At 45.0% G+C, this 25,827-nt stretch overlaps 20 non-coding genes across 20 annotated transcripts; all 20 read left to right on the forward strand.

The window, feature by feature from the left end:
- The first annotated feature begins 130 nt into the window (after positions 1 to 130).
- On the forward strand, positions 131 to 321 carry LOC141199395 (U2 spliceosomal RNA). Its single transcript, XR_012271149.1, has one exon. It is a non-coding gene; the product is annotated as a U2 spliceosomal RNA (small nuclear RNA).
- A 1,125-nt stretch (positions 322 to 1,446) lies between these two features.
- Positions 1,447 to 1,637, forward strand: LOC141199396 (U2 spliceosomal RNA). Its single transcript, XR_012271150.1, has one exon. It is a non-coding gene; the product is annotated as a U2 spliceosomal RNA (small nuclear RNA).
- A 1,123-nt stretch (positions 1,638 to 2,760) lies between these two features.
- LOC141199397 (U2 spliceosomal RNA) lies at positions 2,761 to 2,951 on the forward strand. The gene has a single exon (XR_012271151.1). It is a non-coding gene; the product is annotated as a U2 spliceosomal RNA (small nuclear RNA).
- A 1,115-nt stretch (positions 2,952 to 4,066) lies between these two features.
- LOC141199398 (U2 spliceosomal RNA) lies at positions 4,067 to 4,257 on the forward strand. The gene has a single exon (XR_012271152.1). It is a non-coding gene; the product is annotated as a U2 spliceosomal RNA (small nuclear RNA).
- A 1,120-nt stretch (positions 4,258 to 5,377) lies between these two features.
- Positions 5,378 to 5,568, forward strand: LOC141199399 (U2 spliceosomal RNA). The gene has a single exon (XR_012271153.1). It is a non-coding gene; the product is annotated as a U2 spliceosomal RNA (small nuclear RNA).
- Positions 5,569 to 6,690: 1,122 nt separating this feature from the next.
- Positions 6,691 to 6,881, forward strand: LOC141199401 (U2 spliceosomal RNA). Its single transcript, XR_012271154.1, has one exon. It is a non-coding gene; the product is annotated as a U2 spliceosomal RNA (small nuclear RNA).
- Positions 6,882 to 8,003: 1,122 nt separating this feature from the next.
- LOC141199402 (U2 spliceosomal RNA) lies at positions 8,004 to 8,194 on the forward strand. Its single transcript, XR_012271155.1, has one exon. It is a non-coding gene; the product is annotated as a U2 spliceosomal RNA (small nuclear RNA).
- A 1,120-nt stretch (positions 8,195 to 9,314) lies between these two features.
- On the forward strand, positions 9,315 to 9,505 carry LOC141199403 (U2 spliceosomal RNA). Its single transcript, XR_012271156.1, has one exon. It is a non-coding gene; the product is annotated as a U2 spliceosomal RNA (small nuclear RNA).
- A 1,121-nt stretch (positions 9,506 to 10,626) lies between these two features.
- Positions 10,627 to 10,817, forward strand: LOC141199404 (U2 spliceosomal RNA). The gene has a single exon (XR_012271157.1). It is a non-coding gene; the product is annotated as a U2 spliceosomal RNA (small nuclear RNA).
- A 1,122-nt stretch (positions 10,818 to 11,939) lies between these two features.
- On the forward strand, positions 11,940 to 12,130 carry LOC141199962 (U2 spliceosomal RNA). The gene has a single exon (XR_012271701.1). It is a non-coding gene; the product is annotated as a U2 spliceosomal RNA (small nuclear RNA).
- A 1,122-nt stretch (positions 12,131 to 13,252) lies between these two features.
- LOC141199406 (U2 spliceosomal RNA) lies at positions 13,253 to 13,443 on the forward strand. The gene has a single exon (XR_012271159.1). It is a non-coding gene; the product is annotated as a U2 spliceosomal RNA (small nuclear RNA).
- A 1,122-nt stretch (positions 13,444 to 14,565) lies between these two features.
- On the forward strand, positions 14,566 to 14,756 carry LOC141200695 (U2 spliceosomal RNA). Its single transcript, XR_012272408.1, has one exon. It is a non-coding gene; the product is annotated as a U2 spliceosomal RNA (small nuclear RNA).
- A 1,120-nt stretch (positions 14,757 to 15,876) lies between these two features.
- On the forward strand, positions 15,877 to 16,067 carry LOC141199407 (U2 spliceosomal RNA). Its single transcript, XR_012271160.1, has one exon. It is a non-coding gene; the product is annotated as a U2 spliceosomal RNA (small nuclear RNA).
- Positions 16,068 to 17,187: 1,120 nt separating this feature from the next.
- On the forward strand, positions 17,188 to 17,378 carry LOC141200458 (U2 spliceosomal RNA). The gene has a single exon (XR_012272178.1). It is a non-coding gene; the product is annotated as a U2 spliceosomal RNA (small nuclear RNA).
- Positions 17,379 to 18,497: 1,119 nt separating this feature from the next.
- On the forward strand, positions 18,498 to 18,688 carry LOC141199408 (U2 spliceosomal RNA). The gene has a single exon (XR_012271161.1). It is a non-coding gene; the product is annotated as a U2 spliceosomal RNA (small nuclear RNA).
- Positions 18,689 to 19,808: 1,120 nt separating this feature from the next.
- On the forward strand, positions 19,809 to 19,999 carry LOC141199409 (U2 spliceosomal RNA). The gene has a single exon (XR_012271162.1). It is a non-coding gene; the product is annotated as a U2 spliceosomal RNA (small nuclear RNA).
- Positions 20,000 to 21,121: 1,122 nt separating this feature from the next.
- Positions 21,122 to 21,312, forward strand: LOC141199410 (U2 spliceosomal RNA). Its single transcript, XR_012271163.1, has one exon. It is a non-coding gene; the product is annotated as a U2 spliceosomal RNA (small nuclear RNA).
- A 1,119-nt stretch (positions 21,313 to 22,431) lies between these two features.
- LOC141199411 (U2 spliceosomal RNA) lies at positions 22,432 to 22,622 on the forward strand. The gene has a single exon (XR_012271164.1). It is a non-coding gene; the product is annotated as a U2 spliceosomal RNA (small nuclear RNA).
- A 1,127-nt stretch (positions 22,623 to 23,749) lies between these two features.
- Positions 23,750 to 23,940, forward strand: LOC141199412 (U2 spliceosomal RNA). The gene has a single exon (XR_012271165.1). It is a non-coding gene; the product is annotated as a U2 spliceosomal RNA (small nuclear RNA).
- Positions 23,941 to 25,061: 1,121 nt separating this feature from the next.
- LOC141199413 (U2 spliceosomal RNA) lies at positions 25,062 to 25,252 on the forward strand. Its single transcript, XR_012271166.1, has one exon. It is a non-coding gene; the product is annotated as a U2 spliceosomal RNA (small nuclear RNA).
- The last annotated feature ends 575 nt before the right edge of the window (positions 25,253 to 25,827 follow it).

The raw sequence follows: 25,827 nt of genomic DNA on the forward strand, positions 1-25,827 counted from the left end.
AAAAGTGCAGGCATGTGAGGGATCTAGAGGTTGACAGCATGTCTTCTTAACGGGAGTCCAGGTGGCCATCTCCACAAATGGACTTTTCAGAATCCTTGGGTGGCACCGTAGTCGGAAACCAATTCTGGTTATCGCTTCTCGGCCTTTTGGCTAAGATCAAGTGTAGTATCTGTTCTTATCAGTTTAATATCTGATACGTCCCCTATCTGGGGACCATATATTAAATGGATTTTTAGAACAGGGAGATGGAAAAAGAGCTTGCTCTGTCCACTCCACGCATTGACCTGGTATTGCAGTATCTCCAGGACCGGTGCACCCCTTCTTTAATGCAGTTTCTAAAATCAGAAAGAATTGAATTCAATGCTTTTTGTTCATTTTGCTTGTTTGTCGGATTTTGGGATGGACTCTTTGGCTTTGCTTTTCTTCTCCTCATTGGATTTTTCATGTTAAAAGTTGCAGAAGCCAGATGACAAGCTCATTTTGGTTCAACTTCAGCAACTGTGCATTGCATTGCCATGTAATGTAATGTAATGCAATGCTATCTATCTAGCTCTCCCTCTATACTTCCTTTTGGATAAACAGACATATTAGGCAAGCATTTTGGAGCTTTCACCTAAATAACTACAGGTGGTGAGATAAGCTGCACAATATAATTGACCTTTCAGTATATTGTTGCACACACACCATCTATTTAGCAAATGCCCTTGTTATCAACAGCAGCCTTTTAAACTCACCTGAGCTAACAGGTATGTGAGCTGGTTACTCTGCTGCGCTTAAAATTTCTTTTTTGGTTTGCTACAATGCCTTTTCTGAAACGTTGTCTCCCTCTGCTGGAACACTGACTTCTTTCATTTAATGCCTGCAGACTATAAAAGAGAAACCAACCCAAAAAGTTTGGTTGATTAGTCTGTGGCATTCTTTTAAACTGTTGCTTATGGCGGTCTCTGTGAGCTTCTCAGTGACATTCAGCCATCCAGGTATCCCGCCTGCAGTAGACGGAATGTGGCAATGGAACGCTGGCTGCGCGTGTCATAATAGGCTCTGAGCCTTTATATACCTGCGCACAGCAGCAGCCACCTTCAGTCTGCTGCTGGACAGCCAGCAGCAGCAGCAGCAGGAGAGGTAATTAATCAGCAACCCTCCTGCTAAGGGTAGACAGCTGCTCGTTCCACCCCCCCCCCCCCCCGCCTTAATTGGTTCTCCTCCCTTCCAACGGTGTTGAGGCGGGTGGGAACAGCCGGGGGTTGAGGGTACTGTGCTAAAAGAGGTGGAGTTATGCAGATCTAAAACGCGTGGATTGCAGCAGCAGCAAGCCGAAAAGTGCAGGCATGTGAGGGATCTAGAGGTTGACAGCATGTCTTCTTAACGGGAGTCCAGGTGGCCATCTCCACAAATGGACTTTTCAGAATCCTTGGGTGGCACCGTAGTCGGAAACCAATTCTGGTTATCGCTTCTCGGCCTTTTGGCTAAGATCAAGTGTAGTATCTGTTCTTATCAGTTTAATATCTGATACGTCCCCTATCTGGGGACCATATATTAAATGGATTTTTAGAACAGGGAGATGGAAAAAGAGCTTGCTCTGTCCACTCCACGCATTGACCTGGTATTGCAGTATCTCCAGGACCGGTGCACCCCTTCTTTAATGCAGTTTCTAAAATCAGAAAGAATTGAATTCAATGCTTTTTGTTCATTTTGCTTGTTTGTCGGATTTTGGGATGGACTCTTTGGCTTTGCTTTTCTTCTCCTCATTGGATTTTTCATGTTAAAAGTTGCAGAAGCCAGATGACAAGCTCATTTTGGTTCAACTTCAGCAACTGTGCATTGCATTGCCATGTAATGTAATGTAATGCAATGCTATCTATCTAGCTCTCCCTCTATACTTCCTTTTGGATAAACAGACATATTAGGCAAGCATTTTGGAGCTTTCACCTAAATAACTACAGGTGGTGAGATAAGCTGCACAATATAATTGACCTTTCAGTATATTGTTGCACACACACCATCTATTTAGCAAATGCCCTTGTTATCAACAGCAGCCTTTTAAACTCACCTGAGCTAACAGGTATGTGAGCTGGTTACTCTGCTGCGCTTAAAATTTCTTTTTTGGTTTGCTACAATGCCTTTTCTGAAACGTTGTCTCCCTCTGCTGGAACACTGACTTCTTTCATTTAATGCCTGCAGACTATAAAAGAGAAACCAACCCAAAAAGTTTGGTTGATTAGTCTGTGGCATTCTTTTAAACTGTTGCTTATGGCGGTCTCTGTGAGCTTCTCAGTGACATTCAGCCATCCAGGTATCCCGCCTGCAGTAGACGGAATGTGGCAATGGAACGCTGGCTGCGCGTGTCATAATAGGCTCTGAGCCTTTATATACCTGCGCACAGCAGCAGCCACCTTCAGTCTGCTGCTGGACAGCCAGCAGCAGCAGCAGCAGGAGAGGTAATTAATCAGCAACCCTCCTGCTAAGGGTAGACAGCTGCTCGTTCCACCCCCCCCCCCCCGCCTTAATTGGTTCTCCTCCCTTCCAACGGTGTTGAGGCGGGTGGGAACAGCCGGGGGTTGAGGGTACTGTGCTAAAAGAGGTGGAGTTATGCAGATCTAAAACGCATGGATTGCAGCAGCAGCAAGCCGAAAAGTGCAGGCATGTGAGGGATCTAGAGGTTGACAGCATGTCTTCTTAACGGGAGTCCAGGTGGCCATCTCCACAAATGGACTTTTCAGAATCCTTGGGTGGCACCGTAGTCGGAAACCAATTCTGGTTATCGCTTCTCGGCCTTTTGGCTAAGATCAAGTGTAGTATCTGTTCTTATCAGTTTAATATCTGATACGTCCCCTATCTGGGGACCATATATTAAATGGATTTTTAGAACAGGGAGATGGAAAAAGAGCTTGCTCTGTCCACTCCACGCATTGACCTGGTATTGCAGTATCTCCAGGACCGGTGCACCCCTTCTTTAATGCAGTTTCTAAAATCAGAAAGAATTGAATTCAATGCTTTTTGTTCATTTTGCTTGTTTGTCGGATTTTGGGATGGACTCTTTGGCTTTGCTTTTCTTCTCCTCATTGGATTTTTCATGTTAAAAGTTGCAGAAGCCAGATGACAAGCTCATTTTGGTTCAACTTCAGCAACTGTGCATTGCATTGCCATGTAATGTAATGTAATGCAATGCTATCTATCTAGCTCTCCCTCTATACTTCCTTTTGGATAAACAGACATATTAGGCAAGCATTTTGGAGCTTTCACCTAAATAACTACAGGTGGTGAGATAAGCTGCACAATATAATTGACCTTTCAGTATATTGTTGCACACACACCATCTATTTAGCAAATGCCCTTGTTATCAACAGCAGCCTTTTAAACTCACCTGAGCTAACAGGTATGTGAGCTGGTTACTCTGCTGCGCTTAAAATTTCTTTTTTGGTTTGCTACAATGCCTTTTCTGAAACGTTGTCTCCCTCTGCTGGAACACTGACTTCTTTCATTTAATGCCTGCAGACTATAAAAGAGAAACCAACCCAAAAAGTTTGGTTGATTAGTCTGTGGCATTCTTTTAAACTGTTGCTTATGGCGGTCTCTGTGAGCTTCTCAGTGACATTCAGCCATCCAGGTATCCCGCCTGCAGTAGACGGAATGTGGCAATGGAACGCTGGCTGCGCGTGTCATAATAGGCTCTGAGCCTTTATATACCTGCGCACAGCAGCAGCCACCTTCAGTCTGCTGCTGGACAGCCAGCAGCAGCAGGAGAGGTAATTAATCAGCAACCCTCCTGCTAAGGGTAGACAGCTGCTCGTTCCACCCCCCCCCCCGCCTTAATTGGTTCTCCTCCCTTCCAACGGTGTTGAGGCGGGTGGGAACAGCCGGGGGTTGAGGGTACTGTGCTAAAAGAGGTGGAGTTATGCAGATATAAAACACGTGGATTGCAGCAGCAGCAAGCCGAAAAGTGCAGGCATGTGAGGGATCTAGAGGTTGACAGCATGTCTTCTTAACGGGAGTCCAGGTGGCCATCTCCACAAATGGACTTTTCAGAATCCTTGGGTGGCACCGTAGTCGGAAACCAATTCTGGTTATCGCTTCTCGGCCTTTTGGCTAAGATCAAGTGTAGTATCTGTTCTTATCAGTTTAATATCTGATACGTCCCCTATCTGGGGACCATATATTAAATGGATTTTTAGAACAGGGAGATGGAAAAAGAGCTTGCTCTGTCCACTCCACGCATTGACCTGGTATTGCAGTATCTCCAGGACCGGTGCACCCCTTCTTTAATGCAGTTTCTAAAATCAGAAAGAATTGAATTCAATGCTTTTTGTTCATTTTGCTTGTTTGTCGGATTTTGGGATGGACTCTTTGGCTTTGCTTTTCTTCTCCTCATTGGATTTTTCATGTTAAAAGTTGCAGAAGCCAGATGACAAGCTCATTTTGGTTCAACTTCAGCAACTGTGCATTGCATTGCCATGTAATGTAATGTAATGCAATGCTATCTATCTAGCTCTCCCTCTATACTTCCTTTTGGATAAACAGACATATTAGGCAAGCATTTTGGAGCTTTCACCTAAATAACTACAGGTGGTGAGATAAGCTGCACAATATAATTGACCTTTCAGTATATTGTTGCACACACACCATCTATTTAGCAAATGCCCTTGTTATCAACAGCAGCCTTTTAAACTCACCTGAGCTAACAGGTATGTGAGCTGGTTACTCTGCTGCGCTTAAAATTTCTTTTTTGGTTTGCTACAATGCCTTTTCTGAAACGTTGTCTCCCTCTGCTGGAACACTGACTTCTTTCATTTAATGCCTGCAGACTATAAAAGAGAAACCAACCCAAAAAGTTTGGTTGATTAGTCTGTGGCATTCTTTTAAACTGTTGCTTATGGCGGTCTCTGTGAGCTTCTCAGTGACATTCAGCCATCCAGGTATCCCGCCTGCAGTAGACGGAATGTGGCAATGGAACGCTGGCTGCGCGTGTCATAATAGGCTCTGAGCCTTTATATACCTGCGCACAGCAGCAGCCACCTTCAGTCTGCTGCTGGACAGCCAGCAGCAGCAGCAGCAGGAGAGGTAATTAATCAGCAACCCTCCTGCTAAGGGTAGACAGCTGCTCGTTCCACCCCCCCCCCGCCTTAATTGGTTCTCCTCCCTTCCAGCGGTGTAGAGGCGGGTGGGAACAGCCGGGGGTTGAGGGTACTGTGCTAAAAGAGGTGGAGTTATGCAGATCTAAAACGCGTGGATTGCAGCAGCAGCAAGCCGAAAAGTGCAGGCATGTGAGGGATCTAGAGGTTGACAGCATGTCTTCTTAACGGGAGTCCAGGTGGCCATCTCCACAAATGGACTTTTCAGAATCCTTGGGTGGCACCGTAGTCGGAAACCAATTCTGGTTATCGCTTCTCGGCCTTTTGGCTAAGATCAAGTGTAGTATCTGTTCTTATCAGTTTAATATCTGATACGTCCCCTATCTGGGGACCATATATTAAATGGATTTTTAGAACAGGGAGATGGAAAAAGAGCTTGCTCTGTCCACTCCACGCATTGACCTGGTATTGCAGTATCTCCAGGACCGGTGCACCCCTTCTTTAATGCAGTTTCTAAAATCAGAAAGAATTGAATTCAATGCTTTTTGTTCATTTTGCTTGTTTGTCGGATTTTGGGATGGACTCTTTGGCTTTGCTTTTCTTCTCCTCATTGGATTTTTCATGTTAAAAGTTGCAGAAGCCAGATGACAAGCTCATTTTGGTTCAACTTCAGCAACTGTGCATTGCATTGCCATGTAATGTAATGTAATGCAATGCTATCTATCTAGCTCTCCCTCTATACTTCCTTTTGGATAAACAGACATATTAGGCAAGCATTTTGGAGCTTTCACCTAAATAACTACAGGTGGTGAGATAAGCTGCACAATATAATTGACCTTTCAGTATATTGTTGCACACACACCATCTATTTAGCAAATGCCCTTGTTATCAACAGCAGCCTTTTAAACTCACCTGAGCTAACAGGTATGTGAGCTGGTTACTCTGCTGCGCTTAAAATTTCTTTTTTGGTTTGCTACAATGCCTTTTCTGAAACGTTGTCTCCCTCTGCTGGAACACTGACTTCTTTCATTTAATGCCTGCAGACTATAAAAGAGAAACCAACCCAAAAAGTTTGGTTGATTAGTCTGTGGCATTCTTTTAAACTGTTGCTTATGGCGGTCTCTGTGAGCTTCTCAGTGACATTCAGCCATCCAGGTATCCCGCCTGCAGTAGACGGAATGTGGCAATGGAACGCTGGCTGCGCGTGTCATAATAGGCTCTGAGCCTTTATATACCTGCGCACAGCAGCAGCCACCTTCAGTCTGCTGCTGGACAGCCAGCAGCAGCAGCAGCAGGAGAGGTAATTAATCAGCAACCCTCCTGCTAAGGGTAGACAGCTGCTCGTTCCACCCCCCCCCCCCGCCTTAATTGGTTCTCCTCCCTTCCAACGGTGTTGAGGCGGGTGGGAACAGCCGGGGGTTGAGGGTACTGTGCTAAAAGAGGTGGAGTTATGCAGATCTAAAACGCGTGGATTGCAGCAGCAGCAAGCCGAAAAGTGCAGGCATGTGAGGGATCTAGAGGTTGACAGCATGTCTTCTTAACGGGAGTCCAGGTGGCCATCTCCACAAATGGACTTTTCAGAATCCTTGGGTGGCACCGTAGTCGGAAACCAATTCTGGTTATCGCTTCTCGGCCTTTTGGCTAAGATCAAGTGTAGTATCTGTTCTTATCAGTTTAATATCTGATACGTCCCCTATCTGGGGACCATATATTAAATGGATTTTTAGAACAGGGAGATGGAAAAAGAGCTTGCTCTGTCCACTCCACGCATTGACCTGGTATTGCAGTATCTCCAGGACCGGTGCACCCCTTCTTTAATGCAGTTTCTAAAATCAGAAAGAATTGAATTCAATGCTTTTTGTTCATTTTGCTTGTTTGTCGGATTTTGGGATGGACTCTTTGGCTTTGCTTTTCTTCTCCTCATTGGATTTTTCATGTTAAAAGTTGCAGAAGCCAGATGACAAGCTCATTTTGGTTCAACTTCAGCAACTGTGCATTGCATTGCCATGTAATGTAATGTAATGCAATGCTATCTATCTAGCTCTCCCTCTATACTTCCTTTTGGATAAACAGACATATTAGGCAAGCATTTTGGAGCTTTCACCTAAATAACTACAGGTGGTGAGATAAGCTGCACAATATAATTGACCTTTCAGTATATTGTTGCACACACACCATCTATTTAGCAAATGCCCTTGTTATCAACAGCAGCCTTTTAAACTCACCTGAGCTAACAGGTATGTGAGCTGGTTACTCTGCTGCGCTTAAAATTTCTTTTTTGGTTTGCTACAATGCCTTTTCTGAAACGTTGTCTCCCTCTGCTGGAACACTGACTTCTTTCATTTAATGCCTGCAGACTATAAAAGAGAAACCAACCCAAAAAGTTTGGTTGATTAGTCTGTGGCATTCTTTTAAACTGTTGCTTATGGCGGTCTCTGTGAGCTTCTCAGTGACATTCAGCCATCCAGGTATCCCGCCTGCAGTAGACGGAATGTGGCAATGGAACGCTGGCTGCGCGTGTCATAATAGGCTCTGAGCCTTTATATACCTGCGCACAGCAGCAGCCACCTTCAGTCTGCTGCTGGACAGCCAGCAGCAGCAGCAGCAGGAGAGGTAATTAATCAGCAACCCTCCTGCTAAGGGTAGACAGCTGCTCGTTCCACCCCCCCCCCCCGCCTTAATTGGTTCTCCTCCCTTCCAACGGTGTTGAGGCGGGTGGGAACAGCCGGGGGTTGAGGGTACTGTGCTAAAAGAGGTGGAGTTATGCAGATCTAAAACGCGTGGATTGCGGCAGCAGCAAGCCGAAAAGTGCAGGCATGTGAGGGATCTAGAGGTTGACAGCATGTCTTCTTAACGGGAGTCCAGGTGGCCATCTCCACAAATGGACTTTTCAGAATCCTTGGGTGGCACCGTAGTCGGAAACCAATTCTGGTTATCGCTTCTCGGCCTTTTGGCTAAGATCAAGTGTAGTATCTGTTCTTATCAGTTTAATATCTGATACGTCCCCTATCTGGGGACCATATATTAAATGGATTTTTAGAACAGGGAGATGGAAAAAGAGCTTGCTCTGTCCACTCCACGCATTGACCTGGTATTGCAGTATCTCCAGGACCGGTGCACCCCTTCTTTAATGCAGTTTCTAAAATCAGAAAGAATTGAATTCAATGCTTTTTGTTCATTTTGCTTGTTTGTCGGATTTTGGGATGGACTCTTTGGCTTTGCTTTTCTTCTCCTCATTGGATTTTTCATGTTAAAAGTTGCAGAAGCCAGATGACAAGCTCATTTTGGTTCATCTTCAGCAACTGTGCATTGCATTGCCATGTAATGTAATGTAATGCAATGCTATCTATCTAGCTCTCCCTCTATACTTCCTTTTGGATAAACAGACATATTAGGCAAGCATTTTGGAGCTTTCACCTAAATAACTACAGGTGGTGAGATAAGCTGCACAATATAATTGACCTTTCAGTATATTGTTGCACACACACCATCTATTTAGCAAATGCCCTTGTTATCAACAGCAGCCTTTTAAACTCACCTGAGCTAACAGGTATGTGAGCTGGTTACTCTGCTGCGCTTAAAATTTCTTTTTTGGTTTGCTACAATGCCTTTTCTGAAATGTTGTCTCCCTCTGCTGGAACACTGACTTCTTTCATTTAATGCCTGCAGACTATAAAAGAGAAACCAACCCAAAAAGTTTGGTTGATTAGTCTGTGGCATTCTTTTAAACTGTTGCTTATGGCGGTCTCTGTGAGCTTCTCAGTGACATTCAGCCATCCAGGTATCCCGCCTGCAGTAGACGGAATGTGGCAATGGAACGCTGGCTGCGCATGTCATAATAGGCTCTGAGCCTTTATATACCTGCGCACAGCAGCAGCCACCTTCAGTCTGCTGCTGGACAGCCAGCAGCAGCAGCAGCAGGAGAGGTAATTAATCAGCAACCCTCCTGCTAAGGGTAGACAGCTGCTCGTTCCACCCCCCCCCCGCCTTAATTGGTTCTCCTCCCTTCCAACGGTGTTGAGGCGGGTGGGAACAGCCGGGGGTTGAGGGTACTGTGCTAAAAGAGGTGGAGTTATGCAGATCTAAAACGCGTGGATTGCAGCAGCAGCAAGCCGAAAAGTGCAGGCATGTGAGGGATCTAGAGGTTGACAGCATGTCTTCTTAACGGGAGTCCAGGTGGCCATCTCCACAAATGGACTTTTCAGAATCCTTGGGTGGCACCGTAGTCGGAAACCAATTCTGGTTATCGCTTCTCGGCCTTTTGGCTAAGATCAAGTGTAGTATCTGTTCTTATCAGTTTAATATCTGATACGTCCCCTATCTGGGGACCATATATTAAATGGATTTTTAGAACAGGGAGATGGAAAAAGAGCTTGCTCTGTCCACTCCACGCATTGACCTGGTATTGCAGTATCTCCAGGACCGGTGCACCCCTTCTTTAATGCAGTTTCTAAAATCAGAAAGAATTGAATTCAATGCTTTTTGTTCATTTTGCTTGTTTGTCGGATTTTGGGATGGACTCTTTGGCTTTGCTTTTCTTCTCCTCATTGGATTTTTCATGTTAAAAGTTGCAGAAGCCAGATGACAAGCTCATTTTGGTTCAACTTCAGCAACTGTGCATTGCATTGCCATGTAATGTAATGTAATGCAATGCTATCTATCTAGCTCTCCCTCTATACTTCCTTTTGGATAAACAGACATATTAGGCAAGCATTTTGGAGCTTTCACCTAAATAACTACAGGTGGTGAGATAAGCTGCACAATATAATTGACCTTTCAGTATATTGTTGCACACACACCATCTATTTAGCAAATGCCCTTGTTATCAACAGCAGCCTTTTAAACTCACCTGAGCTAACAGGTATGTGAGCTGGTTACTCTGCTGCGCTTAAAATTTCTTTTTTGGTTTGCTACAATGCCTTTTCTGAAACGTTGTCTCCCTCTGCTGGAACACTGACTTCTTTCATTTAATGCCTGCAGACTATAAAAGAGAAACCAACCCAAAAAGTTTGGTTGATTAGTCTGTGGCATTCTTTTAAACTGTTGCTTATGGCGGTCTCTGTGAACTTCTCAGTGACATTCAGCCATCCAGGTATCCCGCCTGCAGTAGACGGAATGTGGCAATGGAACGCTGGCTGCGCGTGTCATAATAGGCTCTGAGCCTTTATATACCTGCGCACAGCAGCAGCCACCTTCATTCTGCTGCTGGACAGCCAGCAGCAGCAGCAGAAGGAGAGGTAATTAATCAGCAACCCTCCTGCTAAGGGTAGACAGCTGCTCGTTCCACCCCCCCCCCCGCCTTAATTGGTTCTCCTCCCTTCCAACGGTGTTGAGGCGGGTGGGAACAGCCGGGGGTTGAGGGTACTGTGCTAAAAGAGGTGGAGTTATGCAGATCTAAAACGCGTGGATTGCAGCAGCAGCAAGCCGAAAAGTGCAGGCATGTGAGGGATCTAGAGGTTGACAGCATGTCTTCTTAACGGGAGTCCAGGTGGCCATCTCCACAAATGGACTTTTCAGAATCCTTGGGTGGCACCGTAGTCGGAAACCAATTCTGGTTATCGCTTCTCGGCCTTTTGGCTAAGATCAAGTGTAGTATCTGTTCTTATCAGTTTAATATCTGATACGTCCCCTATCTGGGGACCATATATTAAATGGATTTTTAGAACAGGGAGATGGAAAAAGAGCTTGCTCTGTCCACTCCACGCATTGACCTGGTATTGCAGTATCTCCAGGACCGGTGCACCCCTTCTTTAATGCAGTTTCTAAAATCAGAAAGAATTGAATTCAATGCTTTTTGTTCATTTTGCTTGTTTGTCGGATTTTGGGATGGACTCTTTGGCTTTGCTTTTCTTCTCCTCATTGGATTTTTCATGTTAAAAGTTGCAGAAGCCAGATGACAAGCTCATTTTGGTTCAACTTCAGCAACTGTGCATTGCATTGCCATGTAATGTAATGTAATGCAATGCTATCTATCTAGCTCTCCCTCTATACTTCCTTTTGGATAAACAGACATATTAGGCAAGCATTTTGGAGCTTTCACCTAAATAACTACAGGTGGTGAGATAAGCTGCACAATATAATTGACCTTTCAGTATATTGTTGCACACACACCATCTATTTAGCAAATGCCCTTGTTATCAACAGCAGCCTTTTAAACTCACCTGAGCTAACAGGTATGTGAGCTGGTTACTCTGCTGCGCTTAAAATTTCTTTTTTGGTTTGCTACAATGCCTTTTCTGAAACGTTGTCTCCCTCTGCTGGAACACTGACTTCTTTCATTTAATGCCTGCAGACTATAAAAGAGAAACCAACCCAAAAAGTTTGGTTGATTAGTCTGTGGCATTCTTTTAAACTGTTGCTTATGGCGGTCTCTGTGAGCTTCTCAGTGACATTCAGCCATCCAGGTATCCCGCCTGCAGTAGACGGAATGTGGCAATGGAACGCTGGCTGCGCGTGTCATAATAGGCTCTGAGCCTTTATATACCTGCGCACAGCAGCAGCCACCTTCAGTCTGCTGCTGGACAGCCAGCAGCAGCAGCAGCAGGAGAGGTAATTAATCAGCAACCCTCCTGCTAAGGGTAGACAGCTGCTCGTTCCACCCCCCCCCCCCGCCTTAATTGGTTCTCCTCCCTTCCAACGGTGTTGAGGCGGGTGGGAACAGCCGGGGGTTGAGGGTACTGTGCTAAAAGAGGTGGAGTTATGCAGATCTAAAACGCGTGGATTGCAGCAGCAGCAAGCCGAAAAGTGCAGGCATGTGAGGGATCTAGAGGTTGACAGCATGTCTTCTTAACGGGAGTCCAGGTGGCCATCTCCACAAATGGACTTTTCAGAATCCTTGGGTGGCACCGTAGTCGGAAACCAATTCTGGTTATCGCTTCTCGGCCTTTTGGCTAAGATCAAGTGTAGTATCTGTTCTTATCAGTTTAATATCTGATACGTCCCCTATCTGGGGACCATATATTAAATTGATTTTTAGAACAGGGAGATGGAAAAAGAGCTTGCTCTGTCCACTCCACGCATTGACCTGGTATTGCAGTATCTCCAGGACCGGTGCACCCCTTCTTTAATGCAGTTTCTAAAATCAGAAAGAATTGAATTCAATGCTTTTTGTTCATTTTGCTTGTTTGTCGGATTTTGGGATGGACTCTTTGGCTTTGCTTTTCTTCTCCTCATTGGATTTTTCATGTTAAAAGTTGCAGAAGCCAGATGACAAGCTCATTTTGGTTCATCTTCAGCAACTGTGCATTGCATTGCCATGTAATGTAATGTAATGCAATGCTATCTATCTAGCTCTCCCTCTATACTTCCTTTTGGATAAACAGACATATTAGGCAAGCATTTTGGAGCTTTCACCTAAATAACTACAGGTGGTGAGATAAGCTGCACAATATAATTGACCTTTCAGTATATTGTTGCACACACACCATCTATTTAGCAAATGCCCTTGTTATCAACAGCAGCCTTTTAAACTCACCTGAGCTAACAGGTATGTGAGCTGGTTACTCTGCTGCGCTTAAAATTTCTTTTTTGGTTTGCTACAATGCCTTTTCTGAAACGTTGTCTCCCTCTGCTGGAACACTGACTTCTTTCATTTAATGCCTGCAGACTATAAAAGAGAAACCAACCCAAAAAGTTTGGTTGATTAGTCTGTGGCATTCTTTTAAACTGTTGCTTATGGCGGTCTCTGTGATCTTCTCAGTGACATTCAGCCATCCAGGTATCCCGCCTGCAGTAGACGGAATGTGGCAATGGAACGCTGGCTGCGCATGTCATAATAGGCTCTGAGCCTTTATATACCTGCGCACAGCAGCAGCCACCTTCAGTCTGCTGCTGGACAGCCAGCAGCAGCAGCAGCAGGAGAGGTAATTAATCAGCAACCCTCCTGCTAAGGGTAGACAGCTGCTCGTTCCACCCCACCCCCCCGCCTTAATTGGTTCTCCTCCCTTCCAACGGTGTTGAGGCGGGTGGGAACAGCCGGGGGTTGAGGGTACTGTGCTAAAAGAGGTGGAGTTATGCAGATCTAAAACGCGTGGATTGCAGCAGCAGCAAGCCGAAAAGTGCAGGCATGTGAGGGATCTAGAGGTTGACAGCATGTCTTCTTAACGGGAGTCCAGGTGGCCATCTCCACAAATGGACTTTTCAGAATCCTTGGGTGGCACCGTAGTCGGAAACCAATTCTGGTTATCGCTTCTCGGCCTTTTGGCTAAGATCAAGTGTAGTATCTGTTCTTATCAGTTTAATATCTGATACGTCCCCTATCTGGGGACCATATATTAAATGGATTTTTAGAACAGGGAGATGGAAAAAGAGCTTGCTCTGTCCACTCCACGCATTGACCTGGTATTGCAGTATCTCCAGGACCGGTGCACCCCTTCTTTAATGCAGTTTCTAAAATCAGAAAGAATTGAATTCAATGCTTTTTGTTCATTTTGCTTGTTTGTCGGATTTTGGGATGGACTCTTTGGCTTTGCTTTTCTTCTCCTCATTGGATTTTTCATGTTAAAAGTTGCAGAAGCCAGATGACAAGCTCATTTTGGTTCAACTTCAGCAACTGTGCATTGCATTGCCATGTAATGTAATGTAATGCAATGCTATCTATCTAGCTCTCCCTCTATACTTCCTTTTGGATAAACAGACATATTAGGCAAGCATTTTGGAGCTTTCACCTAAATAACTACAGGTGGTGAGATAAGCTGCACAATATAATTGACCTTTCAGTATATTGTTGCACACACACCATCTATTTAGCAAATGCCCTTGTTATCAACAGCAGCCTTTTAAACTCACCTGAGCTAACAGGTATGTGAGCTGGTTACTCTGCTGCGCTTAAAATTTCTTTTTTGGTTTGCTACAATGCCTTTTCTGAAACGTTGTCTCCCTCTGCTGGAACACTGACTTCTTTCATTTAATGCCTGCAGACTATAAAAGAGAAACCAACCCAAAAAGTTTGGTTGATTAGTCTGTGGCATTCTTTTAAACTGTTGCTTATGGCGGTCTCTGTGAGCTTCTCAGTGACATTCAGCCATCCAGGTATCCCGCCTGCAGTAGACGGAATGTGGCAATGGAACGCTGGCTGCGCGTGTCATAATAGGCTCTGAGCCTTTATATACCTGCGCACAGCAGCAGCCACCTTCAGTCTGCTGCTGGACAGCCAGCAGCAGCAGCAGCAGGAGAGGTAATTAATCAGCAACCCTCCTGCTAAGGGTAGACAGCTGCTCGTTCCACCCCCCCCCCCCGCCTTAATTGGTTCTCCTCCCTTCCAACGGTGTTGAGGCAGGTGGGAACAACCGGGGGTTGAGGGTACTGTGCTAAAAGAGGTGGAGTTATGCAGATCTAAAACGCGTGGATTGCAGCAGCAGCAAGCCGAAAAGTGCAGGCATGTGAGGGATCTAGAGGTTGACAGCATGTCTTCTTAACGGGAGTCCAGGTGGCCATCTCCACAAATGGACTTTTCAGAATCCTTGGGTGGCACCGTAGTCGGAAACCAATTCTGGTTATCGCTTCTCGGCCTTTTGGCTAAGATCAAGTGTAGTATCTGTTCTTATCAGTTAAAAATCTGATACGTCCCCTATCTGGGGACCATATATTAAATGGATTTTTAGAACAGGGAGATGGAAAAAGAGCTTGCTCTGTCCACTCCACGCATTGACCTGGTATTGCAGTATCTCCAGGACCGGTGCACCCCTTCTTTAATGCAGTTTCTAAAATCAGAAAGAATTGAATTCAATGCTTTTTGTTCATTTTGCTTGTTTGTCGGATTTTGGGATGGACTCTTTGGCTTTGCTTTTCTTCTCCTCATTGGATTTTTCATGTTAAAAGTTGCAGAAGCCAGATGACAAGCTCATTTTGGTTCAACTTCAGCAACTGTGCATTGCATTGCCATGTAATGTAATGTAATGCAATGCTATCTATCTAGCTCTCCCTCTATACTTCCTTTTGGATAAACAGACATATTAGGCAAGCATTTTGGAGCTTTCACCTAAATAACTACAGGTGGTGAGATAAGCTGCACAATATAATTGACCTTTCAGTATATTGTTGCACACACACCATCTATTTAGCAAATGCCCTTGTTATCAACAGCAGCCTTTTAAACTCACCTGAGCTAACAGGTATGTGAGCTGGTTACTCTGCTGCGCTTAAAATTTCTTTTTTGGTTTGCTACAATGCCTTTTCTGAAACGTTGTCTCCCTCTGCTGGAACACTGACTTCTTTCATTTAATGCCTGCAGACTATAAAAGAGAAACCAACCCAAAAAGTTTGGTTGATTAGTCTGTGGCATTCTTTTAAACTGTTGCTTATGGCGGTCTCTGTGAGCTTCTCAGTGACATTCAGCCATCCAGGTATCCCGCCTGCAGTAGACGGAATGTGGCAATGGAACGCTGGCTGCGCGTGTCATAATAGGCTCTGAGCCTTTATATACCTGCGCACAGCAGCAGCCACCTTCAGTCTGCTGCTGGACAGCCAGCAGCAGCAGCACCAGGAGAGGTAATTAATCAGCAACCCTCCTGCTAAGGGTAGACAGCTGCTCTTTCCACCCCCCCCCCGCCTTAATTGGTTCTCCTCCCTTCCAACGGTGTTGAGGCGGGTGGGAACAGCCGGGGGTTGAGGGTACTGTGCTAAAAGAGGTGGAATTATGCAGATCTAAAACGCGTGGATTGCAGCAGCAGCAAGCCGAAAAGTGCAGGCATGTGAGGGATCTAGAGGTTGACAGCATGTCTTCTTAACGGGAGTCCAGGTGGCCATCTCCACAAATGGACTTTTCAGAATCCTTGGGTGGCACAGTAGTCGGAAACCAATTCTGGTTATCGCTTCTCGGCCTTTTGGCTAAGATCAAGTGTAGTATCTGTTCTTATCAGTTTAATATCTGATACGTCCCCTATCTGGGGACCATATATTAAATGGATTTTTAGAACAGGGAGATGGAAAAAGAGCTTGCTCTGTCCACTCCACGCATTGACCTGGTATTGCAGTATCTCCAGGACCGGTGCACCCCTTCTTTAATGCAGTTTCTAAAATCAGAAAGAATTGAATTCAATGCTTTTTGTTCATTTTGCTTGTTTGTCGGATTTTGGGATGGACTCTTTGGCTTTGCTTTTCTTCTCCTCATTGGACTTTTCATGTTAAAAGTTGCAGAAGCCAGATGACAAGCTCATTTTGGTTCAACTTCAGCAACTGTGCATTGCATTGCCATGTAATGTAATGTAATGCAATGCTATCTATCTAGCTCTCCCTCTATACTTCCTTTTGGATAAACAGACATATTAGGCAAGCATTTTGGAGCTTTCACCTAAATAACTACAGGTGGTGAGATAAGCTGCACAATATAATTGACCTTTCAGTATATTGTTGCACACACACCATCTATTTAGCAAATGCCCTTGTTATCAACAGCAGCCTTTTAAACTCACCTGAGCTAACAGGTATGTGAGCTGGTTACTCTGCTGAGCTTAAAATTTCTTTTTTGGTTTGCTACAATGCCTTTTCTGAAACGTTGTCTCCCTCTGCTGGAACACTGACTTCTTTCATTTAATGCCTGCAGACTATAAAAGAGAAACCAACCCAAAAAGTTTGGTTGATTAGTCTGTGGCATTCTTTTAAACTGTTGCTTATGGCGGTCTCTGTGAGCTTCTCAGTGACATTCAGCCATCCAGGTATCCCGCCTGCAGTAGACGGAATGTGGCAATGGAACGCTGGCTGCGCGTGTCATAATAGGCTCTGAGCCTTTATATACCTGCGCACAGCAGCAGCCACCTTCAGTCTGCTGCTGGACAGCCAGCAGCAGCAGCAGCAGGAGAGGTAATTAATCAGCAACCCTCCTGCTAAGGGTAGACAGCTGCTCGTTCCACCCCCCCCCCGCCTTAATTGGTTCTCCTCCCTTCCAACGGTGTTGAGGCGGGTGGGAACAGCCGGGGGTTGAGGGTACTGTGCTAAAAGAGGTGGAGTTATGCAGATCTAAAACGCGTGGATTGCAGCAGCAGCAAGCCGAAAAGTGCAGGCATGTGAGGGATCTAGAGGTTGACAGCATGTCTTCTTAACGGGAGTCCAGGTGGCCATCTCCACAAATGGACTTTTCAGAATCCTTGGGTGGCACCGTAGTCGGAAACCAATTCTGGTTATCGCTTCTCGGCCTTTTGGCTAAGATCAAGTGTAGTATCTGTTCTTATCAGTTTAATATCTGATACGTCCCCTATCTGGGGACCATATATTAAATGGATTTTTAGAACAGGGAGATGGAAAAAGAGCTTGCTCTGTCCACTCCACGCATTGACCTGGTATTGCAGTATCTCTAGGACCGGTGCACCCCTTCTTTAATGCAGTTTCTAAAATCAGAAAGAATTGAATTCAATGCTTTTTGTTCATTTTGCTTGTTTGTCGGATTTTGGGATGGACTCTTTGGCTTTGCTTTTCTTCTCCTCATTGGATTTTTCATGTTAAAAGTTGCAGAAGCCAGATGACAAGCTCATTTTGGTTCAACTTCAGCAACTGTGCATTGCATTGCCATGTAATGTAATGTAATGCAATGCTATCTATCTAGCTCTCCCTCTATACTTCCTTTTGGATAAACAGACATATTAGGCAAGCATTTTGGAGCTTTCACCTAAATAACTACAGGTGGTGAGATAAGCTGCACAATATAATTGACCTTTCAGTATATTGTTGCACACACACCATCTATTTAGCAAATGCCCTTGTTATCAACAGCAGCCTTTTAAACTCACCTGAGCTAACAGGTATGTGAGCTGGTTACTCTGCTGCGCTTAAAATTTCTTTTTTGGTTTGCTACAATGCCTTTTCTGAAACGTTGTCTCCCTCTGCTGGAACACTGACTTCTTTCATTTAATGCCTGCAGACTATAAAAGAGAAACCAACCCAAAAAGTTTGGTTGATTAGTCTGTGGCATTCTTTTAAACTGTTGCTTATGGCGGTCTCTGTGAGCTTCTCAGTGACATTCAGCCATCCAGGTATCCCGCCTGCAGTAGACGGAATGTGGCAATGGAACGCTGGCTGCGCGTGTCATAATAGGCTCTGAGCCTTTATATACCTGCGCACAGCAGCAGCCACCTTCAGTCTGCTGCTGGACAGCCAGCAGCAGCAGCAGCAGGAGAGGTAATTAATCAGCAACCCTCCTGCTAAGGGTAGACAGCTGCTCGTTCCACCCCCCCCCGCCTTAATTGGTTCTCCTCCCTTCCAACGGTGTTGAGGCGGGTGGGAACAGCCGGGGGTTGAGGGTACTGTGCTAAAAGAGGTGGAGTTATGCAGATCTAAAACGCGTGGATTGCAGCAGCAGCAAGCCGAAAAGTGCAGGCATGTGAGGGATCTAGAGGTTGACAGCATGTCTTCTTAACGGGAGTCCAGGTGGCCATCTCCACAAATGGACTTTTCAGAATCCTTGGGTGGCACCGTAGTCGGAAACCAATTCTGGTTATCGCTTCTCGGCCTTTTGGCTAAGATCAAGTGTAGTATCTGTTCTTATCAGTTTAATATCTGATACGTCCCCTATCTGGGGACCATATATTAAATGGATTTTTAGAACAGGGAGATGGAAAAAGAGCTTGCTCTGTCCACTCCACGCATTGACCTGGTATTGCAGTATCTCCAGGACCGGTGCACCCCTTCTTTAATGCAGTTTCTAAAATCAGAAAGAATTGAATTCAATGCTTTTTGTTCATTTTGCTTGTTTGTCGGATTTTGGGATGGACTCTTTGGCTTTGCTTTTCTTCTCCTCATTGGATTTTTCATGTTAAAAGTTGCAGAAGCCAGATGACAAGCTCATTTTGGTTCAACTTCAGCAACTGTGCATTGCATTGCCATGTAATGTAATGTAATGCAATGCTATCTATCTAGCTCTCCCTCTATACTTCCTTTTGGATAAACAGACATATTAGGCAAGCATTTTGGAGCTTTCACCTAAATAACTACAGGTGGTGAGATAAGCTGCACAATATAATTGACCTTTCAGTATATTGTTGCACACACACCATCTATTTAGCAAATGCCCTTGTTATCAACAGCAGCCTTTTAAACTCACCTGAGCTAACAGGTATGTGAGCTGGTTACTCTGCTGCGCTTAAAATTTCTTTTTTGGTTTGCTACAATGCCTTTTCTGAAACGTTGTCTCCCTCTGCTGGAACACTGACTTCTTTCATTTAATGCCTGCAGACTATAAAAGAGAAACCAACCCAAAAAGTTTGGTTGATTAGTCTGTGGCATTCTTTTAAACTGTTGCTTATGGCGGTCTCTGTGAGCTTCTCAGTGACATTCAGCCATCCAGGTATCCCGCCTGCAGTAGACGGAATGTGGCAATGGAACGCTGGCTGCGCGTGTCATAATAGGCTCTGAGCCTTTATATACCTGCGCACAGCAGCAGCCACCTTCAGTCTGCTGCTGGACAGCCAGCAGCAGCAGCAGCAGGAGAGGTAATTAATCAGCAACCCTCCTGCTAAGGGTAGACAGCTGCTCGTTCCACCCCCCCCCCGCCTTAATTGGTTCTCCTCCCTTCCAACGGTGTTGAGGCGGGTGGGAACAGCCGGGGGTTGAGGGTACTGTGCTAAAAGAGGTGGAGTTATGCAGATCTAAAACGCGTGGATTGCAGCAGCAGCAAGCCGAAAAGTGCAGGCATGTGAGGGATCTAGAGGTTGACAGCATGTCTTCTTAACGGGAGTCCAGGTGGCCATCTCCACAAATGGACTTTTCAGAATCCTTGGGTGGCACCGTAGTCGGAAACCAATTCTGGTTATCGCTTCTCGGCCTTTTGGCTAAGATCAAGTGTAGTATCTGTTCTTATCAGTTTAATATCTGATACGTCCCCTATCTGGGGACCATATATTAAATGGATTTTTAGAACAGGGAGATGGAAAAAGAGCTTGCTCTGTCCACTCCACGCATTGACCTGGTATTGCAGTATCTCCAGGACCGGTGCACCCCTTCTTTAATGCAGTTTCTAAAATCAGAAAGAATTGAATTCAATGCTTTTTGTTCATTTTGCTTGTTTGTCGGATTTTGGGATGGACTCTTTGGCTTTGCTTTTCTTCTCCTCATTGGATTTTTCATGTTAAAAGTTGCAGAAGCCAGATGACAAGCTCATTTTGGTTCAACTTCAGCAACTGTGCATTGCATTGCCATGTAATGTAATGTAATGCAATGCTATCAATCTAGCTCTCCCTCTATACTTCCTTTTGGATAAACAGACATATTAGGCAAGCATTTTGGAGCTTTCACCTAAATAACTACAGGTGGTGAGATAAGCTGCACAATATAATTGACCTTTCAGTATATTGTTGCACACACACCATCTATTTAGCAAATGCCCTTGTTATCAACAGCAGCCTTTTAAACTCACCTGAGCTAACAGGTATGTGAGCTGGTTACTCTGCTGCGCTTAAAATTTCTTTTTTGGTTTGCTACAATGCCTTTTCTGAAACGTTGTCTCCCTCTGCTGGAACACTGACTTCTTTCATTTAATGCCTGCAGACTATAAAAGAGAAACCAACCCAAAAAGTTTGGTTGATGAGTCTGTGGCATTCTTTTAAACTGTTGCTTATGGCGGTCTCTGTGAGCTTCTCAGTGACATTCAGCCATCCAGGTATCCCGCCTGCAGTAGACGGAATGTGGCAATGGAACGCTGGCTGCGCGTGTCATAATAGGCTCTGAGCCTTTATATACCTGCGCACAGCAGCAGCCACCTTCAGTCTGCTGCTGGACAGCCAGCAGCAGCAGCAGCAGGAGAGGTAATTAATCAGCAACCCTCCTGCTAAGGGTAGACAGCTGCTCGTTCCACCCCCCCCCCCCGCCTTAATTGGTTCTCCTCCCTTCCAACGGTGTTGAGGCGGGTGGGAACAGCCGGGGGTTGAGGGTACTGTGCTAAAAGAGGTGGAGTTATGCAGATCTAAAACGCGTGGATTGCAGCAGCAGCAAGCCGAAAAGTGCAGGCATGTGAGGGATCTAGAGGTTGACAGCATGTCTTCTTAACGGGAGTCCAGGTGGCCATCTCCACAAATGGACTTTTCAGAATCCTTGGGTGGCACCGTAGTCGGAAACCAATTCTGGTTATCGCTTCTCGGCCTTTTGGCTAAGATCAAGTGTAGTATCTGTTCTTATCAGTTTAATATCTGATACGTCCCCTATCTGGGGACCATATATTAAATGGATTTTTAGAACAGGGAGATGGAAAAAGAGCTTGCTCTGTCCACTCCACGCATTGACCTGGTATTGCAGTATCTCCAGGACCGGTGCACCCCTTCTTTAATGCAGTTTCTAAAATCAGAAAGAATTGAATTCAATGCTTTTTGTTCATTTTGCTTGTTTGTCGGATTTTGGGATGGACTCTTTGGCTTTGCTTTTCTTCTCCTCATTGGATTTTTCATGTTAAAAGTTGCAGAAGCCAGATGACAAGCTCATTTTGGTTCAACTTCAGCAACTGTGCATTGCATTGCCATGTAATGTAATGTAATGCAATGCTATCTATCTAGCTCTCCCTCTATACTTCCTTTTGGATAAACAGACATATTAGGCAAGCATTTTGGAGCTTTCACCTAAATAACTACAGGTGGTGAGATAAGCTGCACAATATAATTGACCTTTCAGTATATTGTTGCACACACACCATCTATTTAGCAAATGCCCTTGTTATCAACAGCAGCCTTTTAAACTCACCTGAGCTAACAGGTATGTGAGCTGGTTACTCTGCTGCGCTTAAAATTTCTTTTTTGGTTTGCTACAATGCCTTTTCTGAAACGTTGTCTCCCTCTGCTGGAACACTGACTTCTTTCATTTAATGCCTGCAGACTATAAAAGAGAAACCAACCCAAAAAGTTTGGTTGATTAGTCTGTGGCATTCTTTTAAACTGTTGCTTATGGCGGTCTCTGTGAGCTTCTCAGTGACATTCAGCCATCCAGGTATCCCGCCTGCAGTAGACGGAATGTGGCAATGGAACGCTGGCTGCGCGTGTCATAATAGGCTCTGAGCCTTTATATACCTGCGCACAGCAGCAGCCACCTTCAGTCTGCTGCTGGACAGCCAGCAGCAGCAGCAGCAGGAGAGGTAATTAATCAGCAACCCTCCTGCTAAGGGTAGACAGCTGCTCGTTCCACCCCCCCCCGCCTTAATTGGTTCTCCTCCCTTCCAACGGTGTTGAGGCGGGTGGGAACAGCCGGGGGTTGAGGGTACTGTGCTAAAAGAGGTGGAGTTATGCAGATCTAAAACGCGTGGATTGCAGCAGCAGCAAGCCGAAAAGTGCAGGCATGTGAGGGATCTAGAGGTTGACAGCATGTCTTCTTAACGGGAGTCCAGGTGGCCATCTCCACAAATGGACTTTTCAGAATCCTTGGGTGGCACCGTAGTCGGAAACCAATTCTGGTTATCGCTTCTCGGCCTTTTGGCTAAGATCAAGTGTAGTATCTGTTCTTATCAGTTTAATATCTGATACGTCCCCTATCTGGGGACCATATATTAAATGGATTTTTAGAACAGGGAGATGGAAAAAGAGCTTGCTCTGTCCACTCCACGCATTGACCTGGTATTGCAGTATCTCCAGGACCGGTGCACCCCTTCTTTAATGCAGTTTCTAAAATCAGAAAGAATTGAATTCAATGCTTTTTGTTCATTTTGCTTGTTTGTCGGATTTTGGGATGGACTCTTTGGCTTTGCTTTTCTTCTCCTCATTGGATTTTTCATGTTAAAAGTTGCAGAAGCCAGATGACAAGCTCATTTTGGTTCAACTTCAGCAACTGTGCATTGCATTGCCATGTAATGTAATGTAATGCAATGCTATCTATCTAGCTCTCCCTCTATACTTCCTTTTGGATAAACAGACATATTAGGCAAGCATTTTGGAGCTTTCACCTAAATAACTACAGGTGGTGAGATAAGCTGCACAATATAATTGACCTTTCAGTATATTGTTGCACACACACCATCTATTTAGCAAATGCCCTTGTTATCAACAGCAGCGTTTTAAACTCACCTGAGCTAACAGGTATGTGAGCTGGTTACTCTGCTGCGCTTAAAATTTCTTTTTTGGTTTGCTACAATGCCTTTTCTGAAACGTTGTCTCCCTCTGCTGGAACACTGACTTCTTTCATTTAATGCCTGCAGACTATAAAAGTGAAACCAACCCAAAAAGTTTGGTTGATTAGTCTGTGGCATTCTTTTAAACTGTTGCTTATGGCGGTCTCTGTGAGCTTCTCAGTGACATTCAGCCATCCAGGTATCCCGCCTGCAGTAGACGGAATGTGGCAATGGAACGCTGGCTGCGCGTGTCATAATAGGATCTGAGCCTTTATATACCTGCGCACAGCAGCAGCCACCTTCAGTCTGCTGCTGGACAGCCAGCAGCAGCAGCAGCAGGAGAGGTAATTAATCAGCAACCCTCCTGCTAAGGGTAGACAGCTGCTCGTTCCACCCCCCCCCCCCCCCCCGCCTTAATTGGTTCTCCTCCCTTCCAACGGTGTTGAGGCGGGTGGGAACAGCCGGGGGTTGAGGGTACTGTGCTAAAAGAGGTGGAGTTATGCAGATCTAAAACGCGTGGATTGCAGCAGCAGCAAGCCGAAAAGTGCAGGCATGTGAGGGATCTAGAGGTTGACAGCATGTCTTCTTAACGGGAGTCCAGGTGGCCATCTCCACAAATGGACTTTTCAGAATCCTTGGGTGGCACCGTAGTCGGAAACCAATTCTGGTTATCGCTTCTCGGCCTTTTGGCTAAGATCAAGTGTAGTATCTGTTCTTATCAGTTTAATATCTGATACGTCCCCTATCTGGGGACCATATATTAAATGGATTTTTAGAACAGGGAGATGGAAAAAGAGCTTGCTCTGTCCACTCCACGCATTGACCTGGTATTGCAGTATCTCCAGGACCGGTGCACCCCTTCTTTAATGCAGTTTCTAAAATCAGAAAGAATTGAATTCAATGCTTTTTGTTCATTTTGCTTGTTTGTCGGATTTTGGGATGGACTCTTTGGCTTTGCTTTTCTTCTCCTCATTGGATTTTTCATGTTAAAAGTTGCAGAAGCCAGATGACAAGCTCATTTTGGTTCAACTTCAGCAACTGTGCATTGCATTGCCATGTAATGTAATGTAATGCAATGCTATCTATCTAGCTCTCCCTCTATACTTCCTTTTGGATAAACAGACATATTAGGCAAGCATTTTGGAGCTTTCACCTAAATAACTACAGGTGGTGAGATAAGCTGCACAATATAATTGACCTTTCAGTATATTGTTGCACACACACCATCTATTTAGCAAATGCCCTTGTTATCAACAGCAGCCTTTTAAACTCACCTGAGCTAACAGGTATGTGAGCTGGTTACTCTGCTGCGCTTAAAATTTCTTTTTTGGTTTGCTACAATGCCTTTTCTGAAACGTTGTCTCCCTCTGCTGGAACACTGACTTCTTTCATTTAATGCCTGCAGACTATAAAAGAGAAACCAACCCAAAAAGTTTGGTTGATTAGTCTGTGGCATTCTTTTAAACTGTTGCTTATGGCGGTCTCTGTGAGCTTCTCAGTGACATTCAGCCATCCAGGTATCCCGCCTGCAGTAGACGGAATGTGGCAATGGAACGCTGGCTGCGCGTGTCATAATAGGCTCTGAGCCTTTATATACCTGCGCACAGCAGCAGCCACCTTCAGTCTGCTGCTGGACAGCCAGCAGCAGCAGCAGCAGGAGAGGTAATTAATCAGCAACCCTCCTGCTAAGGGTAGACAGCTGCTCGTTCCACCCCCTCCCCCGCCTTAATTGGTTCTCCTCCCTTCCAACGGTGTTGAGGCGGGTGGGAACAGCCGGGGGTTGAGGGTACTGTGCTAAAAGAGGTGGAGTTATGCAGATCTAAAACGCGTGGATTGCAGCAGCAGCAAGCCGAAAAGTGCAGGCATGTGAGGGATCTAGAGGTTGACAGCATGTCTTCTTAACGGGAGTCCAGGTGGCCATCTCCACAAATGGACTTTTCAGAATCCTTGGGTGGCACCGTAGTCGGAAACCAATTCTGGTTATCGCTTCTCGGCCTTTTGGCTAAGATCAAGTGTAGTATCTGTTCTTATCAGTTTAATATCTGATACGTCCCCTATCTGGGGACCATATATTAAATGGATTTTTAGAACAGGGAGATGGAAAAAGAGCTTGCTCTGTCCACTCCACGCATTGACCTGGTATTGCAGTATCTCCAGGACCGGTGCACCCCTTCTTTAATGCAGTTTCTAAAATCAGAAAGAATTGAATTCAATGCTTTTTGTTCATTTTGCTTGTTTGTCGGATTTTGGGATGGACTCTTTGGCTTTGCTTTTCTTCTCCTCATTGGATTTTTCATGTTAAAAGTTGCAGAAGCCAGATGACAAGCTCATTTTGGTTCAACTTCAGCAACTGTGCATTGCATTGCCATGTAATGTAATGTAATGCAATGCTATCTATCTAGCTCTCCCTCTATACTTCCTTTTGGATAAACAGACATATTAGGCAAGCATTTTGGAGCTTTCACCTAAATAACTACAGGTGGTGAGATAAGCTGCACAATATAATTGACCTTTCAGTATATTGTTGCACACACACCATCTATTTAGCAAATGCCCTTGTTATCAACAGCAGCGTTTTAAACTCACCTGAGCTAACAGGTATGTGAGCTGGTTACTCTGCTGCGCTTAAAATTTCTTTTTTGGTTTGCTACAATGCCTTTTCTGAAACGTTGTCTCCCTCTGCTGGAACACTGACTTCTTTCATTTAATGCCTGCAGACTATAAAAGAGAAACCAACCCAAAAAGTTT

The sequence above is a fragment of the Phyllobates terribilis genome, unplaced genomic scaffold (assembly GCF_046119375.1).
Source record: "Phyllobates terribilis strain yellow unplaced genomic scaffold, ASM4611937v1 Scaffold_108__1_contigs__length_5656254, whole genome shotgun sequence".
Taxonomy (NCBI): Eukaryota; Metazoa; Chordata; class Amphibia; order Anura; family Dendrobatidae; genus Phyllobates; species Phyllobates terribilis.